This window comes from Sebastes umbrosus, chromosome 10 (genome assembly GCF_015220745.1).
Source record: "Sebastes umbrosus isolate fSebUmb1 chromosome 10, fSebUmb1.pri, whole genome shotgun sequence".
NCBI lineage: Eukaryota > Metazoa > Chordata > Actinopteri > Perciformes > Sebastidae > Sebastes > Sebastes umbrosus.
The window spans coordinates 29,938,847-29,948,889 of record NC_051278.1 but is presented as its reverse complement, the minus strand read 5'-3'; the positions used below and the strand labels follow the sequence as shown (position 1 = coordinate 29,948,889).

At 42.4% G+C, this 10,043-nt stretch overlaps 1 long non-coding RNA gene across 1 annotated transcript; it reads right to left on the bottom strand.

Annotated features, from left to right (window-relative positions):
- Positions 1 to 393: 393 nt before the first annotated feature.
- On the bottom strand, positions 394 to 5,753 carry LOC119495936. Its single transcript, XR_005208595.1, has 3 exons — positions 5,742 to 5,753; positions 2,904 to 2,909; positions 394 to 1,887 (listed from the first exon to the last, which is right to left on the bottom strand). It is a non-coding gene; the product is annotated as an uncharacterized LOC119495936 (long non-coding RNA).
- Positions 5,754 to 10,043: the final 4,290 nt, after the last annotated feature.

Below are 10,043 nucleotides of genomic sequence, written 5' to 3'. Positions count from 1 at the left end.
TAAAGCTGCAGCTCTTTCTGCTGCTGTCTTAATTTGTGCCGATGACATGGTACTTGATTTATTAGTGGTGTCACTTTTGTTTGAACGTTCACCCACATTGGAAACACTGTCGTTAGGATTAACATCATCATGAACACCACCAGTATTAAAATCACCAATACCTTCATTTTCAGACACTTGGTCTGCATGGCTTAACACTCACTCTTTTGCATTAGTGATAATAAAGTCATTTTTGATCAATTTTGAGGTAAATATTGGGCTAATTTGGCAGTAATTCCAAAGAAATTTCAAATAGGTTACTTGCTAATTATTACCTAATTACCATGAAATTGGCGGACCTGTAAAATGAAGTGTTACCGACAAATGCAGGGAAGTAAAAAAGTACAATATTTCCCTCCAATGATGTTCAGTACTTGAGTAAATGTACTTAATTACTTTAGACCGCTGTTAGACACAAATTGACCAACGTCTCTATTTTGGTTTTACATCCAGCAGGGCAGGAAAAACAAGTAAACTAATGAGAGCATAGAAACTGGGACTGAGAGGGAGTGTGTGTTGTTGGTAGCATGTACACACACACACACACACACACACACACACACACAAACACACCATCTCCATGATTACAACTCTGACTCTAAGTGTTTCCATTTGAACTCGATGGATTATGTCGCCGACTTTAATGTTCCCGCAGGACTCTGTGTGTGTGTGTGTGTGTGTGTGTGTGTACGTGTGTGTGTGTGTGTGTGTGTGTGCATTGGATTAGTCTCTATTTGAAGTGTGAGGTCTGATCTAATCTGCAGGTCGCTGTAAACAGATGCAGTGATCCTGCCTGTCTGAACACAGTGTTCACTGGCAACGTTACACAACACACACAAACACCCACGCACATACACTCACACACACACACACACAGCAGATTAACACACAGCAGATTAACACGCTGATATCATTCTGTCTAACACCACTGCTTCCTATGGATGGTGGTGTAATAAAATACATACAGTACATTCATCATAATTGAAATGATCACCTCTGTAATAAGTGCATTGCAGGAGCAGGTGTCAGTGATGTCACAGGCCCCTCCCTCTCGGTTTTCTGCTCCAATAAGCACAGCCGAGGCTTCACTACACCGTGACCTCACTGACACTGCTGCCAGCACCAAACTGCTTTTATTATTATTATTATCTCCGCCAGAAAATTATATATTTGGTCATGTGTATGCATCTCTCTCTCTGTGCGTCTGTCTGTCTGTCCACGGCTAATCTCTGCATACTGCTGTACCATTCAGTTTAACATTTTTGTGCTCATGTGTGACTGTATGGTCAAGGACCTCTCGTGGCTGCAATGATTCACACTTTATGAAAACATGTTTTTTATACCATCATTGACTGCTGACTCCTCACTACTCTTAACCCAAGGGTAGGGGCAGTAAGTGATCAGGGTATGACAACTGTACGTAGGCTATATGGTAACTCGCTAAGCAAATGAAACTGAGCCGAGCGCTGGCTGCCATGGAGCTCGTCTTCTCGTGTGCTAAGAGGAGAGCTAGTGAGCTGTTAGCAGCCGGTGGGCAGCAGAGTCCTTCGGTGTGTTTGGCCAACAGAACTAAACACACCGCAGGACTGACCGTTTCTGCTCAGAGGAAGCGTTAAACAATTAACGTGAAGAGTTACACAGCAAACTGCAGTTTAGCCAAAGAACGTATACTGCTAAGAAGTTAAAGTCAGTTGCTCGTTCCATTGCAACATCAGCGCCCAGCAGCAGAGCTACGCTTCTGCCATTTTGGACTGAAAGCGACTACTGGATGCCAGTAAAACGTCCGCCTACAAAGAGCCGTACAAAAGTTAAAACAAATTATTTCTAATCTATTGTCATGTTTAATGGCTCTATAATGTCCTTTGTTGAACAATAAAAATATTATAAATATGCATACTATTATAACTACTTATTTACTTACTTACCATGGATGTATAAGAGGTTGTGATCTGCGTGTTAGTAAACAGCATTAAAGGTCCCATATTGTAAAAAGTGAGATTTTCATATTATAAAGCAGGTTTAAGTCCTATATTAATACTGTGAAAGTATCAAAACGCTCAATCCACAGAGAAATACACACAGCCCGTATTTAGAAACTGTGCGTTTGAAATAAGCCGTCAGGGTTTCTGTACATTTGTGATGTCACAAATCTACAATATTTAGACAATTTCACAGTTTTAAACGTAAACATACTAAATGTGTCCCAGTTTATTTCCTGTTACAGTGTATGTGAATGACAAATGCTGAAAGAAGTAAACATGGACCCAAGCTGTTTCCTAGCAACGCAATTCCGTTGGCATTCCATTGAAATGCGCTAAAACAGAGCGTTTCAGACAGAGGGTAAATACAGGTATATTCAGACAGACAGTATGAGAAAAATAAAGTGTTATTTGAACATTAAAGCATGTAAACATGTTCTAGTAGAAACCCAGAATACAAGTATGAACCTGAAAATGAGCATGATATGTACCATTTAAATTCTGTTGATGTCATGCTACTAGCGCTACTAGCTACTGGCCGATAGCCGGTTGTTTGGGAACAGAGACGTTAATACATCGACCACGGTACAGGCTTACGGCATACAGCCCATGGGTGTATTATAAGATAATAAAAGTGATGAATTACAGCCAATTTATCAATTTTTACAGCCGCATACAGCTAGCAGGAAGCTGGCAGAACCGGTAATGTCATATAAGCGTGCAGGGCGGTGCAGTCCCGTGGGTCTGATGCACTTTCATTATGCCGAGGAAAATAACTCGGGATTCAATGTTAATTTTACAACTTTTAGGACATGATTTAAATGAGGGCTATTTTAGTGTTCGTACTAAGAAGTTACCTAAAAAAAAAATGATCACCTTATTTACAGACGTCTCTTTTGTATTCTTTCAATAAAACATTATAACAGCGGTCGCTGCAGACACACCTGGAGTTCACTTCTCTAGTTTAAACTTGTTGTCAAACATAATCTTTTTATCTGTACATTTCTGAAAACCTGCTGAGCCTCAGTGACTCCCACAAGAGCCAACCTCTCCTTGTACAACAACTAAACACAAACACTAAGCTGCCCTACTGCATCACTATCTTTTTCTTACAGTGTCTCCAAACACTCAGCAGAAGCACATGTTTGACTTAATGATATGATCATTAAACCAGATTCAAAGCCTAAAAGCAGCAGACGCTGTTTCCGGTTATGTGACGACGAACTGAAACTGAGCTTAAATAAATCCTCTTAAGCTGCATATATGAAATACATCAGGTTATACAATCATTATTATAATAGTACAGTCTTACTGTCAATATTACAGTTATAATGATACCACACGGATGCTGAATCATTGTTAGTTTTGTTATTACGTATATGAAATAAATAATACAATACACATTCATCTTTCTTTTTTTTAATTACGAGATTTATAAGCTCATTTTAAGTATTTGTTTCATTACTGTGTATTACTACTTTTTATGTATTCATCTCATGTATATAATTCCTGATTATGCATATGCTTTGTCAACCTGTTTTTCAAAGGATGGTTGTGATATTAAACAGGCTGGGAACGGTTACGTCTGATGCAGAAACAAGTCAGAACCCAGACCAAATAAACCTTGAAGAACCCGTGTTTCTTCAGAATCAGCAGCTCGCTGCTCGCCACCAGGCCTCATGTGTTGTTTTGAGGTGTCTGACAGGTCGAGTCAAAACAGAGACAGCGAGGGAGGAAGATGGAGAAGGAGGAGGAGGAGGAGGAGGACGAGGAGGAGGAAGGCAACTGGTGCTTCTCGAAAAAAAAAAAAGAAAAGAAAAACACTCAGCCCAGAGCTGCTTCCAGGGTTTTTTTTGGACAAAGATGGAGGTGATAGGTGGAGATCAATAAAAAATACAGATCAGGGTGGAGGTGTTTTAACATGCAGCAGAGCAAACAGAGATCAAATATAGATACGCTGTCATTAACATATTTATATTTACTCCAGGCAGAGGTGACGTGTCTCTGCTGCTCGTACGAGATGTCGTGTGACTGTAAGATGTTGAAAACGTCACGTCAAAAGAGTGCTAATATCTGACTAATATCCATTCTATAAATAAATACAGAACAGTGTAGACCTACAGCATATTCAGTGTATTTTAACTGTATTCTCAAACACATTTATTCTGCTTTTGACAGTGTAAGATTGCAAAAATGCCAATTCAACTTTGGGTTTTGTACGGATTAAACAAGGGAGATATCAGTGAGCTTTAGATGAGTTTGGTAGGTGATTCTGCTGCCGTTCGACAGGGACAGGTTAGTTTTTTAGCTGTTGAAATGTCCCTTAAAGGGGGATTTGTCAAGTATTTAATACTTTTATCAACATGGGAGTGGGCAAATATGCTGCTTTATGCAAATATATGTATATATTTATTATTGTAAATCAATTAACGAAACAAAACAATGACAGATATTGTCCAGAAACCCTCACAGGTACTGCATTTAGCATAAAAAATATGCTCAAATCATAACATGGCAAACTGCAGCCCAACAGGCAACAACAGCTGTCAGTGTGTCAGTGTGCTGACTTGACTATGACTTGCCCCAAACTGCATGTGATTATCATAAAGTGGGCATGTCTGTAAAGGGGAGACTCGTGGTTACCCATATAACCCATTTTCATTCACATATCTTGAGGTCAGAGGTCAAGGGACCCCTTTGAAAATGGCCATGGCAGTCTGTCCTTGCAAAGATTTAGTGTAAGATTGGTGTATTATTTAGCCTCTTTTGCTAGTATGACATGGTTGGTACAAATGGGTTCCTTAGTTTTTCTAGTTTCCTATGATATGACCAGTACCTTCACTCTTTAAAACTGAGCCAGCTACAACCTAAAAATCATAGGTTGCATTAATGCGTTAAAGAACTTTGAACTTTAAAACCACTTTGACAGCCCTAATATACTGCAGTTGTTGTGCACATGACAATGAAGAACTTGAAACACTGGACCATTGACTGCAGTTTACTAATAAAAACTAGCCCCAAAAGGCCTCAGAGAAAGACTGAGTAAATGAAAAATAACACTGCGCAAATTGTATAATATTCGCCAGAAATACACACATACACACACACACAAAAAAAACACAGTCGACGGCGACCTCAGCAGTGTGAACCAGCTGTGTCAGGCTGACCCAGAAAGCCGCGACGCAGCACAGATCTCATTCATTTTCAGGGATTGTCAGCGCAGATTACAAAGGCTCTACCCCAATTGTTTTGTAACAAGCATGTGAAGTCAACACTAATACAAACGCCGCGGCTCTGAACTTCAAAATGCTACGGGACCTTTCTAGAGGCTTAGGGCCGTCGAGCACATTCAACGCTCAGGGAGCAGAAGCCCCCGTTAAGCTCCGAGGGCAAAGTACTTCTTTGATTGTTTGTTCAAAATCTCTTCCAAAAGCCACAGAACAAAAACAGAGGACAGATTATCCTCTTTTGGAGAGGAAATGAAATTCTTCAGATGAGGCACTTAAACAGGTTTCAGGATGAATGATGGGAAGCTGCTGTTTGGGTGGCTGAGTGTGTGTGTGTGTGTGAGTGAATGTGTGTGCGCTGAGGGGAATTATGAGTGATGCACATTTACTACTTGTTAAAGGGACTGTTTGTAACTTCTTACACGCATAAATCATTGCGGGTCGGTGTCCCATGCGTGCTCGCGTGTGGCTACGCTGTTCAGACTCAGACTCCAACACAAACTACACAGAAGCACCAAAACCGCAAAGTTCTATCTAGTGAAGTCCGTCTGTTAAACAGTGTTGGCCGCGGTTGGAGGACGCGGGGGAGACCGTAGCTTTGGTCTCCAGGGCCGGAGTCTCTGCTGTCCTCTGCTCCTCTGCCTGCTGCCTTCACTCACACACCGTGCTCGTTCTCGATATTTCGCTCCACTCTCACATGCATGCACGCTCACTACACACTGCAGAAGAGTTAGTTTAGCTCTGAGAATATCTAGTGAATGTACAGTGGACGTTTGTGCAGAAATAACTGCTGCAGCTCCTCCAGACCAACAGAGGTTTCCCGTGTCTTGTGAAGTGACGGGGCTCCGCAGAGAGAAACATTATCGTCTCCGACCAAAACTCCGGTGTCTCCCCTGTTCCCTCCGGCCACGGTCGGGAGGCTGAGGCAGGAAAAGCCAACACTAGGATCAGCATTGATTCATGGAGAGACCTTCGTCTGGTCAGCTAACATTACTGCCAAGCAGCTGAAATATAGAGTGATATTGTTGTTTTAGCTGACGTGTGTCGCCTCACTGTTTTGAGCGATGCTCGTTCATGTCTATGTAGAGCGAGCACAAGCGCAAGCAACAGGACGCTGACTTTCGTTGACTTAACGGCCACAGGTGTCGCTGTTAACAAGACATTTCTGATTCTTACAAACAGTCCCTTTAAAGCTGTAGTTGGTTACTTTGACCAAATATGATAAAAAGTTATTTTTGTCAAACGGTCACTATATCCTGACAGTAGTGCATGAGACATATTCCTCTCCCTCATCCCAGTGCTCCTAATGGCATCTGCAAGATTTCACCGCGCCTAGAAGGAAAACAACCACTCACCCGGGCCGATCAAACGGTCAAACTAGGCAGCGCTGATCAAATATGAATCAATATTCTGTTACTGTAATGCCTATTCCTCGCCTCAAATGTTTTCAATGAGAAAGTCTTTGACCCGCCTGCCTAGTCGAGCCAAAACCAGGCACCGCCTACCGGCCTGAGCAAACCTTCTCATCGTCCAGCTAAACAGTACGCTGAAACATGTTTCTGAAAACATTTGAGGCAAGAAATACAGGAACAGAATATTGATTCATATTTGATCGATACAGCATAGTGTCTGTCAATATTGTGCGTGGCAATATTATATCGATACACGGAAGTCAAGTATTGATCTTTTATTACATAAAGTATTAACCTCTTAACAATCCGACGGCCCGGCTAGTCTGTCTTTCAGAGTTGCAGCGGGCTCAGTTTTAAAGCTAAAGGGAAGATTCTGGTGTCGTATGAAACTAGAAAAACCTGAGGAATCTATTGGTACCAATCATGTCATACTAGCTTGTTGCAAAGGAGTTACATTTTGGCAAAGAAAAACTGCCATGGCCATTTTCAAAGGGGTCCCTTGACTTCTGAACTCAAGATATGTGAATGTAAATGGGTTCTATGGGTACCCACGAGTCTCCCCTTTACAGACATGCCCACTTTATGATAATCACATGCAGTTTGGGGCAAGTCATAGTCAAGTCAGCACACTGACACACCGACAGCTGTTGTTGCCTGTTGGGCTGCAGTTGGCCATGTTATGATTTGAGCATATTTCTATGCTAAATGCAGTACCTGTGAGGGTTTCTGGACAATATCTGTCATTGTTTTGTTTCGTTAACTGATTTCCAATAATAAATACATACATACATTTGCATAAAGCAGCATATTTGCCCTCTCCCATGTTGATAAGAGTATTAAATATGAATGAAAATGGGTTCTCTGGGTACCCACGAGTCTCCCCTTTACAGACACATTTTTAACAGATAAAAAATGTGTGATTAATTTGCGATCAATCGCCATTAACTATTTTAATCGACTGACAGTATTCATATTTTAGCAAATGTTTTATGAAGGAATTATGCATTCAACATATTTGTGATACACACAACGAGATGTGGTGAGAAACACCGAACTGTTTCCAAGACATTTCCACAGGGCAGCTTCATTTCTCTTCGGCAGGGAGCAGGAGTTCAAGTGTGTTTTCAGTGAGCACCCAGTAGGCTAATGTTTGGCACTTCCACAGTCGCTGCATCTTCAACACATCTTGGAACGAAGCCCATGAACATCCACCTTGTTAACCGACTAAACTCCTGGGAAAACAGAGAGCTTCCCTCAGCGGGAAAATGCGCCTGATCTTCTTCCCCTCGTTAGATTTGAAACAAACCCAGTGATCAATGAGTACTGGTCCGGAAAAAAAGGGGAACTTGGGTCTATTAGTGGTTTTCGGAGACCAGGCGGGTCCCTCAGTAACGGGGTCAGGAGTCTGTTGGCGTCCTAACACGTTGCGACTCTGCTGGACTCGAAACTGTCGCCTCACCTCAGCCTCACACGGCGGCCCGCAGCGCCGCCCATTCATTTGAATGTTTTCTGGGCTGATGAGGATGCGAGGTCGGCGAACTGCGGGCCAAAAGACTAACATGATTGCAGGGGACAAAATAATGACCAGACGCTGCAAAGTTGCTAAAGTGTGTCATACATTATTATTATGCAAGCAGGGCAGCGTGTGGCTGGACTAAAACAAGGGAAGGGACATCGTTGGGTTTGTGTGGTTTGCCAAAAGAGGCGTCCAAATGAGCTCAACGTGCCGATAGCTGACGCTTCCTTCCGATTTAACGCTTTGCTGAAGCTGCTTTTGGGTTTTCTCTCTGCTAACAGAAAACATCCTCAGCTCATTGTTTATCCATCACAACTTTACAGTCACCAAATTTTGTCAGACCTGGTCTGCATGTCTGATTAAAGCACGTGTTTTACCACCTGCACCGAAAAAATAACATTTAGCCACACGGCCGAACTGTAAACTAACAGCAGCTTAAGATCCGATTATCTTTGAAACAGCAGCTGTGTGGAAGAATTAATGACAGTGGTGATTTTAGACTCTTTTTGGGGGCGCTCAAGCACACCTAAATTTCATCTCTCACCCTTACCAAATACTAGAAAACACAAGAAATCCATCGGTATCAACCATGTTATGCTAGCTTATCGGGAAAGAGGCTAAATAATGCTACAAAGTTAGGCTAAATTCTGGCGAGGGAAAACTGTTAGGGCAAATTTCACAGGGGTCCCTTGACCTCTGACCTCTATAATCTGGATGAAAATGGGTTCTACTTGTACCCACGGGTCTCCCCTTGGGCCTTTACATACAGTACATGCCCACTTAATGATAATCACATGCAGTAAACCCCCGCGGCACAAAAACACTGGCGCTGCGCTGTTATGAATCTCAGAGAACCTGAGATGGAGAGGGCAGAGGAGAGTACCGGCAGCTTGTGAGAAACTGTGGTACGCGTGAAAAAGTACCGCTGTGTACTGCGGCGTACCGGCCCACTTCGAGCACTGGTCCCCCCCAGTGTTGAAACAAAATCTACGCACTTCATTGTATACATGTCACATTGTCATTAGTGGCTGAGCCCCCTTAAAGGTCTGATCCTACAATTGCGACTGGTTCATGATGTTTGGAGAAGGCGTCTTTGTTTCAGTGACACTATTCTTCAGTATAGAACACACACAGGTGCGCTCATGTCAAACATCCACAGGGATTTTTCACAGGAAACAGGGGGGTTGGGGAATAATACATATTTCCCTGCAGTCATCCCTTATATACTGTACCTGAGGGCTTACTTGCTTATCAGCTCTGTAAACGGAGATGGGAGTTTCATCTTGACAACAGATGCTGTGAGGTCAGAAGGTCACAGAAGGTCACTTCGGGATACGATGAGAAGAAAAGGTTACCCACGATGCCTTGAGGGAGCGAGAGAATACGCTGCTGGAGCAGAAAGACTCATCACACCCTGATGTAGATCAGTGACGCCTGGAGGAGCAAATGGATTACAGAGAGGTGACCGAAAGTTTCCCTGAAATATTAACAAGGGTTTGTACAGAAGGTGGAGGGAGTATCTTGAATCACCTTCCTCTTTCTAATTATAACATACAGTAATGTATCAGTGTGAGATCTACACTGTGAAGGCTCATTAAAGTCTAAACTTATGAGTTCACCGCCTCCAGTTTCAACTTACAATTTGTAATTTGAAACTAAATCAGCCCCTTAAAGCTGCAGTGGGCAGGATTGGAGCACATATGATTAAAAAAAGTTATTTTTATAAAACGGTCACTATATCCTGACAGTAGTGCATTAAACAGGTAATCTGAAAAAAATCATCGGTGTCCTCCGGTGCTCCTAACGGCATCTGCAAGATTTCACAGACCGGAGGAAAACAACCAATCAGAGCCGAGCTGGAGCCTTGCCG